This window comes from Bubalus bubalis, chromosome 23, assembly GCF_019923935.1.
Source record: "Bubalus bubalis isolate 160015118507 breed Murrah chromosome 23, NDDB_SH_1, whole genome shotgun sequence".
Lineage (NCBI taxonomy): Eukaryota > Metazoa > Chordata > Mammalia > Artiodactyla > Bovidae > Bubalus > Bubalus bubalis.
This window is the reverse complement of record NC_059179.1, coordinates 21,911,170-21,929,133: the sequence shown is the minus strand read 5'-3', so window position 1 is coordinate 21,929,133 and position 17,964 is coordinate 21,911,170. Positions and strand designations below refer to the sequence as shown.

Here is a 17,964-nt window from a genome sequence, read left to right as displayed (position 1 = left end):
ACATGCCAAAGAGTAGATAAGGACGCTTTTGTTGATAAGGACACTGAACAAGGAGGTTAGGGGAATCCTGAAGATACTGTTCTTTGATTTCAACAGGGGATGAAGCAGTTTGTCCTATTATCTTTGTGGATGCAATGAAGAAATGTGGGCTGATGATGACCCTGCTTGGAGCATTCGTAAGTAGTGACTCACTGTACCCAAAGAAGTGTGATGATGGTAGGGGTTATGTCTTTCCAGTTGGAGGTTTTTGAACCTGGTCATGTGATGTTTCTATCAGTGGCTCAAATGAAGATGTAGGTGTCCAGCTCATCACACTTCCAGATGACACAACATGGACCAGAATCACTAATAGGCTGGATGACAGAATTGCAATTAGAATGATCATGACAGGCTGGAACAATGATCCAACATGAACAAATGACACTTGGAGGAGAGTGGATGTGGAGTCCTACAGACAGGTTAAAAAGAACAGAGATGTAAACATAGGCCTGGGAGTCCTGGTTTAGGGATGAATCACTTGGAAAAGACTGAATTTATGTGACAGCTAATTCACTGTGGATCAATTGTATGATCCGGAAGTATGATGACTCCCAGGCTCCCTACCTGCCTTAGTAGATGCAGAAAGCTTGAAACAGGAAAGATTAATGGTCCCACTAAGGGTCCATATTTTGTTAGGTTCAAGGCTGAAGACACTTCTTCAAAGTAATGTCCAGGGTAGGGCAACCCACATCAGAAAGGACCTAATTACCAAATCCTATTAGAAGAGTGGCCATAAAATATTACCTAAACTACGGTACATTTGACAGTAAAAGAAAGTGTTATCAACAATTGCAATGTATAATAATTCTACTTTTGAAGCATCATTGGAAGAACTGGACTTTTTATACTAAAAAAACAAACAAAAAAAGAATGCCAGTAGCCAAATGGCTATCATATGAGAAGGGGAATAGATTTCTATGGCCTATTTTTTTTGACAGGTAAGTAGGATTTACTAGTGGATATGAGTTAAGAGGGGACAGTACTGTGGCTCTCATGAGTGCAAGACCCACCATTTGTCCAGGGGGCCACAATTAGGGATATATTTGACCCCACAGCCATCTGGGGAGAGCCGCTCTTCTGCCACTATCTTTTCAAAGTCATCTGCATTAAACTTAGTAACTCAGCTGGTTAAGAATCCTCCTGCAATGGAGGAGACCCTAATTCAGATAAAATACTGAAAATTCAAATAAATCATACTGTGTTTTTGAAAGTTAGTCTTAAAAGGTACAACCTTTTCCCTGGAGAAGGGATAGGGTACCTATTCTAGTATTCTTGGGCTTCCCTGGTGGCTCAGATAAAGAATCCACCTGCAATGCTGAAGACCTGGGTTCAATACCTGGGTTGGGAAGATCCGCTGGAGGAGGGCATGGCAATCCCCATGGACTGAGAAGCCTGGTGGGTTACAGTCCATGAAATCGCAGAGTCGGACACGACTGAGCAACTAAGCACACACACACAAACTTAGTAAATCCTCACTTCTTGGAGATATGGATCTTCTGATGGCCAGGGAGCTTGAACCTCAGCCACACGCTCTTTGTTCTGCAGCTTGGTGCAGATAGACATTATGATTTGGCCAAAGTGGACCCTGGCCACTGTGCCCTGGGGCCTTCCAAAGGCACTGCGCCTACCTGTCTGGAACCTAGATTGGGGACAGCATGCCAGCATGAAGGTCCTGGAAAGGGCTGTCTGCAGGGTCCCTTTGAGCAACCCACACGGACAACAGGCTGCTTATACTGTTTGCAGGCATCGCACACTCGACCCTGATGGGGAAAAGTGCACAGTCGGTTTAACTGGCTGCAAATCTATGGCCTATTTAAAAAAATTATTGTTTAAAAAGGGGTACTTTCTCACTGAAAAAACTTCAAATGATAGCCAACTCTTTTCTGTCAAATTGGGATGATACTAGTATCCACCTCAAACTGTTCTGAGGGTCCAATAAACAGTGAATGTATGAATTTGTAAGATAAAATTTAAAATGTAACTGTTTACATTTGTTTTTTCTGTTTAACAGAAAAAAATTCTCCCTTTCCTCACTACATTTCATCCCCTATATCCATCATGTGCCTCAGAGGTAGCCATATTATTAATTTGTTAAGATTTTTTAATGAAAAAAATTTAAACTTTATGCTTACATGATACAGGTGTGGCAACATCTTGATATTGGCTAACTCTGAGTGATTAGAATATGGGAATTCACTGACTATTCTATTTTCATATATCTCCAAAATTTTCATTAAAGATAATTATGTAACTCAAAAATTAAGCTAATACAAAGTGATAGCTATTCCCTATTAGGTCCTCATGGACTACCATTTTAAAATTGTTTAGTGACATCTGATATTTGCTTCCCTATTTCTATTGAAATATCATGTTTATCTTGCTTTTTTGACTTTTCACTTTTTAGATACTTTTATTGACTATCTATTATGGAAGGTGAGAATTGGGCTGTCTTATACCATCATCTATGTTCATTTTATCTATGTTCATTCTTTCAATATACTTTTATCACAATTCAGAGTAAAATCAATATTTTGTGTTTATATATATAAAAGTGTAAATATTTCTTTTCTTTTTTTTTAACAGCTGAGTTATGTTGTGACTTTCATCACATTTTATTTCTTGCATATCTCTGTTTTTTTGGAGTTAATAATTGCTTCAGGTCCTCCCCTGGCACCAGTGGTTTGCTAAATTTTCTAGTTACTTATTTCTAATCATTTCCAAATTCTCAACAGAAATATGAAATATTTTATTATTGTCAAGCATATTTTGTAATCTACTGTTACCATATTTTTATTGGTGGCATCCTTTTCGGACCTATAATTTTCCTATTCAAGGCCATCACTAACATACATGTCCCTTCTGAGTAAATTTTAAATTAATTAATTAATTAATTTTTGCCCATACCATGCAGCTTATGGGATCTTAATTCCCTGACCAGAGATTGAACCCACACCCTTGACGGTGAAAGACCAGAGTCCTAACCACTGGACCACCAGGAAATTCCTTTGAGCAAAATTTTTTATAAGGAAGCCCCTCTGGCCAGAAGGATTGTAGAAAAGAGCTTCTTGAGTTGACAAATTACAGAATAGTGCTCTCTTTGGGAAGACTGATTAGTAAGGGTGTCTTCTTCCCCAAGATTTGATGCACCCCTTCATCAGAAATGTGACTTGGGAAGCAGAGCACTAAACGGGTTTTGGTTCTCACTTATGGTCCCCACACGAGACATCTTTGGTCAATTACACAGCTGTATGTGGTATACCTGTTCTAGTTCCTGTTTGTACTGGTTCCATGGATACACGGCACACCTGTCATTTTGGGTTTTTCCTTCTCCATAATTTTGGTGATTCCCCTCATTTTTCTCCTGTGTTAGATCTTTTGCTTACTGAGTTGCAAGTATTCCTCTTTCTTACTTTGGCCTTTTTTTTTTTTTTTTTTTTTGGCTGCACCATGTAGCTTGTAGGATCTTCATTCCCTGACCAGGAATGGAATCCAGGTCCATGGCAGTGAAAGCGCAGTCTTAACCACGGGACTGCCAGGGAATTCCCTAGTCATCCAGTAATTTTTAAGGAAAGAAAGCATGGGGATTTTTGGAAGCTTTGGAATTGTGAAAAATATTTTATTCTCACACTTGAGTGATATTTTGTTTGAATATAGAATTATACATTTGAAATCCTTTTTTCCTAAGAATTTTGAGGATATTGTTCTTTTATCTAATAGTTCCATTGTTGCTGTTGAGAAGTTTGCCGCCATTATTATTTTCAAATTGCTGTATTTCTCCTCTTTCTTTCATTCTGGAAGCTTCTTTTTAACTTTCGGTGTTCTAAAACTTTATTATTATGTGCTTTGATGTGGTACTTTGTAAATCCTTTGTGCTGGGTATTTGATTGTCCTTTTCAATCTAGAAATTTCATGCCCTTCAACTTGGGAAAATTTTTGGAATTATTTTAAAAATAATTTTAAACTTTTAACTTTAATGAACCTTTTAACTTTCATTTTCTCTGTCCTATTTTTTTTTTTTTTCTGAGAGTCCCATTAGATGTTTATACTTTCTGTACTTATCCTTTATTTTTCTTATTTTTTTCCTTTCTAATTTTATCTCTAAGACTATTCTTCTACCTTCTGGATATTTTCTTAACTTTACCTTGAAAATCTTCTATTAAATATTTTTACTTTTGATGTTATGTTTATGAATATACACCTATTCATATATGCACATATCAGTTCAGTCAGTTCAGTCACTCAGTCATGTCCAACTCTTTGTGACCCCATGAATTGCAGCATGCCAGGCCTCCCTGTCCATCACCAACTCCTGGAGTTCACCCAGACTCACGTCCATCAAGTCAGTGATGCCATCCAGCCATCTCATCCTCTGACGTCCCCTTCTCCTCCTGCCCCCAATCCCTCCCAGCATCAGAGTCTTTTCCAATGAGTCAACTCTTTGCATGAGGTGGCCAAAGTACTGGAGTTTCAGCTTTAGCATCATTCCTTCCAAAGAAATCGCAGGGCTGATCTCCTTCAGAATGGACTGGTTGGATCTCCTTGTAGTCCAAGGGACTCTCAAGAGTCTTCTCCAACACCACAGTTCAAAAGCATCAATTCTTTGGCGCTCAGCCTTCTTCACAGTCCAACTCTCACATCCGTACATGACCACAGGAAAAACCATAGCCTTGACTAGACGGACCTTTGTTGGCAAAGTAATGTCTCTGCTTTTCAATATGCTATCTAGGTTGGTCATAACTTTCCTTCCAAGGAGTAAGCATCTTTTAATTTCATGGCTGCAGTCACCATCTGCAGTGATTTTGGAGCCCCAAAAAATAAAGTCTGACACTGTTTCCACTGTTTCCCCATCTATTTCCCATGAAGTGATGGGACCAGATGCCATGATCTTCATTTTCTGAATGTTGAGCTTTAAGCCAACTTTTTCACTTTCCACTTTCACTTTCATCAAAAGGCTTTTTAGTTCCTCTTCACTTTCTGCCATAAGGGTGGTGTCATCTGCATATCTGAGGTTATTGATATTTCTCCCAGCAATCTTGATTCCAGCTTGTGTTTCTTCCAGCCCAGCGTGTCTCATGATGTACTCTGCAAAAAGTTAAATAAGCAGGGTGACAATATACAGCTTTGATGTACTCCTTTTCCTTTATACATAGGTATTAATATCTAGAAGTTTACTAATTATTATTATTCTCTGAATGTACCTTAAAAATACACAATTTTTGTTTCACAGAGGTCAGTTTCTTTACATCTCAGACTATTAATTATAGATGGTTTCTTTTGGGGGGGGGATTGTTTTTAGTTTTATTCTTTTCCCTGAACTGACTTTGATTCTTTCACATTTTTTTTGTGGTAGTTAATTCTGGCCTTTATTTCAAGTTAGAAGCTTATTTTAAATCATTAGTATCCTTTCTAGTCCATCAACACAAAAGTAGGGCAATAAAAGATTGAAAACACTGTGTGCATGTTTGAGATCTGTTGATTAGTAGATACCATTTAAAAGTGATAAGGTGGGGACCCAGATGTTTTGTGGAAGACCCCAATTGCCAGAATCTAGAGGTATTTTATTTTGGACTGGTCATTTTCTTCAGAATCTCTATCTTGGACAACTAAGCAACTGAATTTCTGAAAAGTCAAAAGAGAGGAGACAGTGATCCCCAAATTTAACTAGTTTATTTTAATATAAAAGTGGTTTAAAATTTTATTATTTCAAACATATATAAAAATAGAGAGACTAGTATAACAAGCACAACTAACAATTATCCATTTATAGCCAGTCTTGTTTTATATAGTTCCCCACCACTCCAACCCCCAGACTTGTTTCATAGCAAATCCCAGACACCATATCATATAATCTGTATATAAGTTTATATTTCTAAAATAAAATGACTTCTTAAAATGATCATCATTTCACTAGCACATCTGAATGTGTACTTTGTGTCATATTTATTTTTTCCTGATTACCTCGTAACTTCTCTTCCTAATCCTCTTCCTCTTTTTAACTACTTGCAGGATTCAAGTATATTGCAATTAGTGAATATGTTTCTTAAGTCTCTTTTAGTCTACCCTTTTCCCCCCTTGCAATTTCTTCATTGAAGAAGAGATTATTTGCACTAAAGTTTCTCACAGTCTGTGGAAACTATGCAAAGAAGAGCCTAGATCATAGGACTTCCTTAGTGGTCCTGTGGCTAAGATGCCATGCTTTGATTTGATCCCTGGTCAGGGAACTAGATCTCACATACCACAACTAAGAGTTTGAAGGCTGCAACTAAAGATCCCGTGAGCTTCTACTAAGACCCAGAACAACCAAATAAATAAATATTAAAAAGAAAAAAGAGAAGAAGAAGAGCTTGGATCAGATTGAATCCTTGCAATTTCTCTATTTGCTTATTTTTGGCTGTACTGGGTCTTTGTTGCTGTGCTCGGGCTTTCTCTAGTTGCAATGAGTAGGGGCTACGCTCCAGCTGTGGTACACGGGTTTCTCATTTGTGGTGGCTTCTTTTATTGTGCAGCATGGGTTCTAGAGCATACAGGCTCAGTAGTTGTGGTGCACAGGCTTAGTTGCCACACAGCATGTGGAATCCTTTGTGATCAGGTTTCAAACTCATGTCTGCTGAATTGGCAGGTAGATTTTTAACCACTGGACCACCAGGGAAGTCCCTTGTGGTTTCTTTGTTTATACTGTTTTCTGTAAAATAGTAGTTACAGCTAAAGGCTTGATCAGATTCAGGTTTTATTTTTTTTTTAATACTACTTTTAAAGATTTTTTTGTTTCTTTGTATTTTCATTAAGAGGCACAGAGTGTTCTGTTGTTTCTCTTTTTGTGAAATTAACAGCCATTGATAATCACTGAAATCTGTTACTCCACTGGGGTCGCAAAATGGTGCTACTCTAATTTTATCCATTCCTTCTTCATTTATTAGTTGGAAGACTTCTATAAAGAGAAACTTCCCTTCTTCCACTATTTGATTTCCTGAAGTACAGTTCTTATAAGAAACATAGTAGAAATGCTTGATTCCTTTTATCAGTTCCCCAAATAATGAGTTAGTTCCCTCCCTCCTCTAAAGAAGATCATGAAGATTTTTTATGAACTCATGGATTTAAATATGTCTGATGAATTTCAGTCAGATCAATGATGCTCAATTATCTCATTATTGGTCAATGGGAGCCTCTAATGGGCACCTAAGTCCTTTTAACATGATCCTAGTAATCTTTGATAGCTTTCTCGCTTCCTGTTATGACAAGATTTCCTTGATCATCTTGTCTATTAATTTTTCAAATCTGACATCTTCCATTTCCCCAAAGAGTCCTGGTTGCTTTTAGTGCAAAGTGGTATTTAAAGACCAGAGTCTAGGAACAAGAGGTGCTTACAGCTATCGAGTTGGTTAGTTTCTTGTCCTTTTCAGTGCACAGAGCCAGGAATTGCATTTTTTAAAAGATGAAATGCATCAAGAGTTACTATTAATACATCCAATTAAATCCAGAACTATGGGGATTTTACTTATCTTAATTGATCTTCCATTTGGTTTGTTTGTTTTTCCCACACCAAAAAAAAAAAAAAAAAACTCCAAGCATACAAATATCATTGCTTATTTGCTTAATCAGTGTATACCCCACTAGAGAATATATATTTGGTCAACTACTAGGTTTCAAATTACTTGGAATAATTTCTCTATATGTGGTTATGATACCAACTCAATAGAGAGTTAAGTTCATTTGTTTTATTTGGCTTTTGCTTTTGGGGGGATTGCTTATTGATTTAATTTTGTTGTGACATTATGTAAAATATTTACATGGTTCTAAAGTCATATCTCGGAGAAGGCAATGGCACCCCACTCCAGTGCTCTTGCCTGGAAAATCCCATGGATGGAGGAGCCTGGAAGGCTGCAGTCCATGGGGTCGCTGAGGGTCGGACATGACTGAACGACTTCACTTTCACTTTTCACTTTCATGCTTTGGAGAAGGAAATGGCAACCCACTCCAGTGTTCTTGCCTGGAGAATCCCAGGGATGGGGGAGCCTGGTGGGCTGCCGTCTATGGAGTCGCACAGAGTCAGACACGACTGAAGTGACTTAGCAGCAGCAGCAGCAGCAGCAGCAAAGTCATATCTACAATATAAGATATCAGTGATGGCAACCTTCTACCCTGTCTTCTCCATTTTGTTTCCTCCTTTCTTCTATAGATGAATGTTTTAAAAAACCTTGTTATCTTTCCATTTTGTAAAATGATACATTCATAAAATATGCATTCATATTCCTCCTTTCTTATATAAATACTTGCCTATTATACACATTTTATCCACCTTAATATTGACCTTTTAATAAAATTTATGTCTAGGAATATGTTACATATTTATGTTGTGATTCAACTTGTTCCCTGTTTTGCTTCTTACCTAGAGGGCCAAACTTCTTAAAGCAGATAACGCAATGTCAAGGGCATGGATGTACTTTAAAAGGGAGATGGACCTTGAATTCCAGCTCTACCCCTTTCTTGCCACATTACCACAATATAACTTCAGATTGTTCACCAGGAAGATCACCCATCATTTCCTGGTTGATATTAGTGAATTGTTGTATGGTTATCCTGTTTTGGGATTATGCCACTACAGCCCTACTGAATCACTTATACCTGGTGGCACATCTTTACCACATTATATTATATTAGGACCACAAGAACACACAGAACTATACAAACAGGTCTTAATGACCCGGATAACCATGATGGTGAGATCACTCACCTAGAACCAGACATCCTGGAGTGTGAAGTCAGTGGGCCTTAGGAAGCATTACTATGAGCAAAGCTAGTGGAAGTGATGGAATTCCAACTGAGCTATTTCAAATCCTAAAAGATGATGCTGTTAAAGTGTTGCACTCAATATGTCAGCAAATTTGGAAAACTCAGCAGTGGCCACAGGACTGGAAAGGGTCAGTTTTCATCCCAATTCCAAAGAAAAGCAATGCCAAAGAACGTTCAAACTACTGCACCATTGTGCTCATTTCACATGCTAGTAAGGTAATGCTCAAAATCCTTCAAGTTAGGCTTCAGCAGTATGTGAAACGAGAACTTCCAGATGTACAAGCTGGATTCAGAAAAGGCAGAGGAACTGTTGCAGGAAGGGGAACCCTTTCCAGGGCCCGAAACTGGGCTCTTGTCTAACACTAAGAAACGAATTGTCTGAGGAGACACATGTGTTGACAAAGCAAGAGATTTTATCAGGAAAGGGCACCCAGGTGGAGAGCAGTAGGGTAAGGGAACCCAGGAGAACAGCTCTGTCACATGGCTTGCAGTCTCAGGTTTTATGGTGATGGGATTAGTTTATGGGTTGTCTTTGGCCAATCATTCTGACTCAGAGTCCTTCCTGGTGGTGTACGCCTTTTGCAGCCAAGATGGATGCCAGACAGAAGGATTCTGGGAGGTGGTCAGACATATGGTGTCTCCTTTTGACCTTTCCTGAACTCCTCCGGTTGGTGGAGGCTTATTAGTTCTGTGTTCCTTACCAGGACCTCTTGTCATAAAATAACTCATGCAAATGGTTACTATGGTGCGTGGCCAGGGTGGGCGGTTTCAATCAGTGTGCTTCTCCTAACAGAACCAGAGATCAAATTGCCAACATCTGTTGCATCATAGAAAAAGCAAGAGGCTTTTTCTGCTTCACTGCCTAAGCTAAAGCCTTTGACAGTGTGGATCACAATAAACTGTGGAAAATTCTTCAATAGATGGGAATACCAGACCACCTTACCTGTCTCCTGAGAAACCTATATGCAGGACAAGAAGCAACAGTTAGAAACAGACACAGAACAATGGACTGGTTTAAAATTGGGAAAGGAGTATGTAAAGGCTGTATATTGTCACCCTGCTTACTTAACTTCTATGCAGAGTACATCATATGAAATGTTGGGCTGGATGAATCACAAGCTGGAATCAAGATTGCCAGGAGAAATACCAACAAACTCAGTCATGCAGCTAATACCATGCTAATGGCAGAAAGTGAAGAGGAATTAAAGAAGAGAGTGAAAAAGCTGCCTTAAAACTCAACATTCAAAAAACTAAGATCATGGCATCTGGTACCATCACTTTATGGTAAATAGATGGGGAAAAATTGAAAACAGTGACAGATTTTATTTTCTTAGGCTCCAAAATCACTGTGAATGGTGACTGAAGTCATGAAATTAAAAGATGCTTGCTCCTTAGAAGGAAAACTGTGACAAACCTAGGCAGCATATTAAAAAGCGGGGACATCACTTTGCCAACAGTTTTTCCTTCTCCTCCTCAGATCAGCCCTGTGTTTCACATGCATCCATGTTGCTGCACAGAGCATGCTTCTTCAGATCCTGGGTTTTGCTCTTTTAGCAAGTCCTGGCCATTTTCTCTACCATTCCAACCTCCAACTATCTGCAGCCTCCTGGGAACCCACCCAGCACAACTGACTTAAGTCAGTCTGATGGGCTCACAGATTGACTGAGTGTTCTCTGAGGGTTTCTCATCTTTCCAGCCACCCCAACATATCTTGGGCTCCCAAGAGAGGTCTGGCTCTGAGGAACATGGCTCCAGAGTCAGGCCAGGCTTAGGGCCAAGACAAGATTAGGCTTTTATTCTTTCATTTATTTATTCAACAAGTATTTTCTGGTTTCTATTAAGTGCCAAGCTCAAAGGATAAAGACATGGAGTCCATTCTCATGAAACTTAACATTTGGTGGAAAGAGAGAAAGTGCTGAAGTAGGGTGACATGTTGATGGATGGGTAACTTTGGGAGCTGTGAAATCTAATCACGGGTTCAGGGAAAGCTTCCTGGAGGGAGTGACATTTAATCTGAAATCTCAAGGATGAATAAGAGTCAGTCAAGTGGTGGGGATTGCAGGGTAGAAAGAACTTTTCAGGCTGCAAGAACAGTGTCTGCAAAGGCAGGAAGGGAAGGTCGTTGGGGCTGGAGTAGAGAAAGCAGGGGGGAAGTGTGCTGGAGGCAAGGCTGGACTGGTGGCAGAGGTTAGGACTTTGTGGCTTGCGAGTCAAGAGTTTGGACTTCACCCCCTGCAGGCCCATGGTGGTCCACCAAAGAGTGTTAAACTGTGTATGTGTGTGATGGCGGGGGAGTACACCAGAATATTATTTGCATTTTTAAAGATAACATTAGCTACAAGCAAGAGAGAGCAGGCAGAGTTGCTGAACGTGGTGATGGGGAGCTAGAAGCAGGTGGCCCAGATTTGCTGTTTCCAGGAGGCTGAACTGACAGGACTTGGATTGGCTGAGTGGATGAGGGAGAGGGAGGAGTCAAGGAGAACTGGTAGGGATCTGACATAAGCAGTTGAGTGGAAGATGGTGCTATTCTCTCAGATTAGGATCAATGGTTGAGACAGTCATGCCTTGGACTCTGCACAGAGAGTCACTCAAGATGGTTGAGGGTAATGATGGGGGCACATATGGGGCCTAATCCAGTCAAGGGGCCAGAGAAGCCTTCCTGGTTTAGACAGCTGATGGCAAGGCCTTGACTAAGTGTGTCTGAGGGTCCAGGATATGAGGTTGGGCCTAGGGTTGGGATCTGGGGACACCTGGAAGTTGTGGGGGCAGGCGGCCTGGAGACTGAAGTTGTGGGGGCAGGCGGCCTGGAGACTTGGAAGTGGACTTAGGGTGGCCAAGTCCTGGGTGACTCTAGCCTTGGTTAGTGACAGACGGCTGGGCTGGGCCGGGCTGCCCTCTCCTCCACTGATAATTAATCCCGCACGGGGGCCGCGGGCGATGACAGGGCTGTCTAGCGTGCACTTAAGCATTAAATGACCAATTTCTGTCAGACTAACTTCCCCAGCCTCCCCGTCCCCTCCTCTGCCGCCCACCCCCCGCCCACACCCCCTCCCTCTGCTCCCTGCACTCTGAGTTTTTCAGCAACTGATGGCTCCTGGTTCATTTCTGTGGAATTAATTGGTCCCTGAATGAATTCTGTTGACAGGGCAATTTATCATGTGTTTGGGCTGACAGTGCGGGTGTCGGGGGGTAGGGGGGTGGGGAGATGAATGGGGGGGCTGAGATGAAGGGGAGGAGGGGGTCTGGGTTGGGGTGAGTATTGACCGTAGATAGGGACCTGGGAGGTGCCAGCCCCAGGGTTTGGGGTGCCAAAGAGCACCCCCAATCATGGCTGCATGCTTTGCTACACATCCTTGATCCCACAAGTTTGAGAGAAAGCCCTAAATTGGAGAGGACCTCCAAACTTTATCTGACTTCTCCCCTACCCTTCAATCATCTCAAATGGGGTGTCTTCATTGGGGGAATTCAGCACCATGCTATGTTAATCCTCTGAAGGCTAGAATGGTGCTGGGGCTCTGGGATAGAATAAGGGAATATGTGTGTGTGTGTGTGTGTGTGTGTGTGTGTGTGTGTGTGCATGCTCATGCACTCAAGGAGCAAAGGGACTGATTAGTCTGGGGGGGTAAGGGGGCTGGTCCCCAGGGAGTTGGGCGCTCAGCCGGCCTGGCTAACAGGGGCCTAAGGGACTGGCTAATTAGAGTATTGGGATGATCTGGGCTGGGGGGAGTGTTGTGGGGAGGCAGGACATGTAGTTGGCCCCCAACAGCTTTTTTCTTTGTCTCCCTCCCATGTACCTTATTCTGAACCCTCAGTGGTCTCCACCATTCACCTAGAGATCTCTGGGCAGACACTGGGGAGAGAGAGAGGGAAAGGCAGTAATGACTCCCAGGTGGGAGAGATGGCAACAAATAAATCCATGCCTCCTTTCCTAGCTTAAAAAGTCCCCCATCCCCTTCCCTATCTGAATGTATCCAATCTTCTTCCACAGAGCTTTCTTGAACTCCTCCTGACCATAGAGATTAAAGGCTACCTACCACATATAACTGCAGAAGCTTAGAATGTCAAAGTGGGAAGGCATCCTAGAGGCCATCTGGTTTTACACAGGAGGCAAGGACAGAGACCCGAGGGGCTTGTTGAAGGTCACACGGTGATCACGGGAGCCAACTTCTGGGTTCATGCTGCTCTCAGCTTGGAGATGCCTCTGTACACACATGCTTTTCGTTCTGCCTAGAGGATGCATTTCCGGTCTGAGGATTCCTTAGGGAAGGGGTGGCTCTTCTATCAGTCAGTTCAGTTCAGTCGCTCAGTCGTGTCCGACCCTTTGCGACCCCATGAATTGCAGCATGCCAGGCCTCCCTATCCATCACCAACTCCCAGAGTTCACTCAGACTCACGTCCATCGAGTCAGTGATGCCATCCAGCCATCTCATCCTCTGTCGTCCCCTTCTCCTCCTGCCCCCAATCCCTCCCAGTATCATAGTCTTTTCCAATGAGTCAACTCTTCGCATGAGGTGGCCAAAGTACTGGAGTTTCAGCTTTAGCATCAGTCCTTCCAAAGAACACCCAGGGCTGATCTCCTTTAGAATGAACTGGTTGGATCTCCTTGCAGTCCAAGGGACTCTCAAGAGTCTTCTCCAACACCACAGTTCAAAGGCATCAGTTCTTTGGCACTCAGCTTTCTTCACAGTCCAACTCTCACATCCATACATGACCACAGGAAAAACCATAGCCTTGCTAGACGAACCTTTGTTGGCAAAGTCATGTCTCTGCTTTTCAATATGCTGTCTAGGTTGGTCATAACTTTTCTTCCAAGGCTCCTCTATAGGCCTCTTCAACCAGGAAATTGAGGCTGAGCCCGGGCACTTGGGGATGGACAGTCACAAAGATCAGGCTGTGGGAACATACTGAGATGCTGAGATACTGAGATACTGCTGGGGTTCAATCAAGCAGGGAGACCACACTGAGGAGGATGTGGGTCAGATGTGGGAGGGGAGAGCAGTGTAATCTGGGGGCCCTGAACCCTGGGTTCTGAGAGATGGAGCCAACCAGGGCAAGGGGAGCCCTGGATCAAGGCAACAATCTGCCACCCTCGTGTGCTCTCCTGCTGCAGACCGGCCACGTGCTCATGCTCTCACAGACCACCTTCTAAATCTCCCAGGTTCTTCCAAAGCTCCCTACCCTCCACAAGGCGGGACCCAGTCCTGCTCCCCTCACTCTCAGCAGATAGCAACTGTGTCACTTGCAAGCTTTCTGAGCAGCTTCTCAGCCCTATCCCCTCATGATCAGTTTCCCAGCAGAATTCTCTGATTCATCCCCACTCCTCAAGCTGCACCCCATTCTTTCAGGCCTGTTTCCATAAGCTCCTCAGTCCATCTCTCAATAGCCCCTCCTTCCCCACTCAGACTCCACCCTCTGCCTCAGCCCCCAGGCCGGTTCACATAGCCCTTAGCTTGAAAGGACTCTCCCTCGAGCTCACTGACCGCAGCATCTCCTAGCCCTTCTTGTGCCCCCTTCCCTTCCAAACTTTTCAAAACAATTGTTGACCCTCTGCCTCCATCTGCTTCCTCGGTTCTTAGCTACCCCTCCCCCAGCAGCCCTTCCCCCACTTTCAGAATGCACTAGCTTTCTGGTCACCAGGTGACCCCTATTCACCAAATCCAATAGCCTTTCCCTCAATCATACAACAAAAAAGCAAAGTGTAGTTTATTCATTGAACAATTATGCTTATATGTGTCAAGGATATGGTAGTCTCTTTACTTTTGTTTTAATTTTTTGAAACTCAAAATTACATTTCGAGAAGCATACTCACAGAAACCTCACCCTTACCTAGTCACCCATCCACACTGTTCCCTGCTCAGAGACAACCATTTTTTTAGATTACTATTTGTCTTTCCAGTGTTTTCATATATATATATATATATATATAAGCAAATGTGATAAAAATCCTTGTTTTCCTTATTTCCTACACAGTGTGTCCATTATTCAGCACTTTTCTTCTTTTACTTTAAAACTCTAATCTTGTACAGCTCCATGTTGGTGTCCTCGTGGGGCTAATCCTTAGTGTGGCCTCCATCATTTCCTGCCTGGACCACTGTGGTGGGTTTGTACAGGCCTCTCTGTGCCCATTGTCTCTCTTTGTATCCCACTGTTCATGTTATGGACAGAGAGCGCCTCCAAAAATGCAGGTCTATTACACCACTCTCCCTTGCTCAAAAACTTTCCATGACTCTCAATGCCTACAGCAAAAAAGTCCAAGGTTCTTAACAGGACATTAGTGCCCCCCCAGAACTATTTAACTCAGAACTTTTGGGTTACAACTGGCAGACACTCAACACATTTGCTTAAGTGATAAAAAGGAGAAGGTGCTGGCTTAGGACCCTAGAAGTGCCAAAGTGGCCTTGCTTCAGGCCTAGCTGGCTCCAGAGGCTCGAATGACACCAGCACAGCTCTCCTTCGGTCTGCCTCTCAGCTCTGAGTGTCCCAGCCCGACCCTGAGTGTGTCTGCACTGAGCTCTCAGGCAGGGACTCTCCACATGGTGAGGAACTGTCCCTAGAGATTCAAAGCCCTCATCATTGCAGCTCACAGCCCAAAGAAAGAAGGGACCCTCTCTCTTCCAGCCCCAATAACAAGACTTCTGAGAGGACTCTTCCTACCTTGATGTGCTTTGAACAGGGACGTGGGGGTCCCCATTGGACAGACATAGGTCTCAGGCCCACATCTATGGTCAGGAGCTCATGGGGCATTTTGACTGACAGTCCCATAAGTACTACACAGGATGGGGGAGGGACAGTTTCAAATGGAATGGGAGGTGCAGAGACCTTAAAGAAGTGGGGAGCTAGTCATGGGACTGCTTGGGGCACATTGAGAGCAAGTGTCTTGATGTCTTGAGAAGGCTCATGCTTGATGTAAATGAAGCACAGCATAGAGCCAGCTAGCTCAGAGCACAGTGAGCTGGGGGTGGTGGGGGGTGGGGGTACAGGGTGGACAGCCAGAACATGTAGGGCCTTATAGATCAGATTTAAGATTCTGACTTTGGCTCAGAGGGAGAAGGGGAATCACTGGGGGGCTCTGAGCAGAGAAGGAGCATGCTCTGCTCTACACTTTGGGGATCACTCTGCTGATGGGAGAGTAGACTGGGGTGGGTGAGGCGAAGATGGAAACAAGAAAGCTATTTTTTTTTTGCAATTCAAGGTGAAGGGTCATACTGGCTTAGACCGGAGTGGTACAGTGCAGATCATCAGAAATGGTCAAATTCTGTTAACCGTTTTTTTGTTTTTTTCCCCCTTTGGCTGCACTTTTTCATGTAATCTTAGTTCTCTGACCAGGGATCAAACCTGAGCTCCCTGCAGTGGAAGTGGGTAGTTTTAACCACTGGACTGCCAGGGAAGTCCCTGGATCCATTTTAAAGGTAGAGCTGTCTGATTTTGCTGGTGGATCAGATAGGGGATGGGAGAGACAGGAGCAGTCAGGAAAGACTGAAAACCTCACATTCTAGTTTGAGGTTTTGGCTTGAGTGACTGGTAGAATGGAGTTGTCCTTGACTGAGATGAAGAGGGCTGGAGAGGGCTTCCCTGATGGCCAGTGGTAAAAGAATCTGCCTGCCAATGTGGGAGGCATGGGTTCAATCCCTGGTTGGGGAAGATCCCACGTGCTGAGGAGCAACTAAACCCGTGGGCCATAACTATTGACCCTGGGCTCTAGAGCTCCGGAACCGCAACTACTGAGCCCACGTGACACAACAGCGGAAACCCATGAGCCCTGGAGCCCATGCTCCGCAACTGGAGAAGCCACTTTAATGAGAAGCTCGAGCACCACAACTGGAAAGTAGTCCGTGCTCTTCGCAACTACAGAAGAGCCCGTGCAGCACTGAAGACCCAGCGCAGCCAAAAATAAATAAATAAAACAAAGGACTGTGGAATCCCCCAGTTTCCACTGGGCTTTGACTATATATCACAGCAATGGCACCCTACTCCAGTACTCTCGCCTGGAAAATCCCATGGATGGAGGAGCCTGATGGGCTGCAGTCCATGGGGTCGCTAAGAGTTGGACACGACTGAGCAACTTCACTTTCACTTTTCACTTTCATGGACTGGAGAAAGAAATGGCAACCCACTCCAGTGTTCTTGCCTGGAGAATCCCAGGGACAGAGGAGCCTAGTGAGCTGCCGTCTATGGGGTCACACAGAGTTGGACACAACTGAAGCGACTTAGCAGCAGCACCACCAGCAGCAGCATGGTCAAATGGCCTTATTCGCTCTGCTCCTCCTAGTTTTGTGTCCTGAGAGAGTGTACTGATCAGCCTAGTTCAGTTTTGTGTATGAGTCCAATTCTAGTAAAGTCGTTGGTGGATATATGGTCAGGATGGGCTGTGAGTGGGACAGCTTCCTTAAAGAAGCCGTGAGTGATGGATACCATTTGGACATTTCTAGTGTCCTGACTTTCAGTCGCTTTTAAGTTTCATCTCTTGCCTCCTCTCCCAACCCCTTCTATCTTTCCCCAGGCAGCTGATAGCCCAGCCCATTTCATCTGGTATATTTGCATGCCTCCATGTCTTTGCTACTGTTGTTTCCTCAACCCAGGACAGTTTCTAATTATCATATTTGGTGAACCTCAGCTAGGAACTCTGTGGGAGCAGGGTGGGAACAGGGATAGCAGAATCAGAATTAGGTGAGTTCTGAGGAGCAACAGAGCTGGGGGAACAGGCCCTGTTTGTGTTTGGGACTGCATTTAGAACAGGCAACTGCTCAAGGATTGTAAAGCATGTTTTGGGCCCCTCAGGCTGATTCTAGGAGGGACTATTCCCCAGGAGGGACACATAATAAAAGTTTTTTTTGGGTAGAGGTGGTCACTGTTGACAGCAGGCCCTCAAAATCCAATTTGGTGTGAAGGAGACCCAGAAAGAGAACAGAAGGTAAGAAGTTCTGGTGGGACCCAGGTGAGAGGCACTGGCTCCCAATCTGATGAACTGAGCAGGACAGGGCTCCCATTCTGGGGCACCTGAAGGCAAAGCCAGGCATTGGGGGCCAGAGAACCACTCCACGTGATGTGTATGGCATTGCCTGGGCCAACCCAGTGCCCTGGCAGCATCCAGAATCCACTTGCTTGACTTCAGGCAATAAAATCAGGAGTTCTGCC

General features: G+C 43.6%; 1 pseudogene; it reads right to left on the bottom strand.

Moving 5' to 3' along the window:
* Positions 1-1,719: 1,719 nt before the first annotated feature.
* LOC112581680 lies at positions 1,720-1,839 on the bottom strand (annotated as a pseudogene).
* Positions 1,840-17,964: the final 16,125 nt, after the last annotated feature.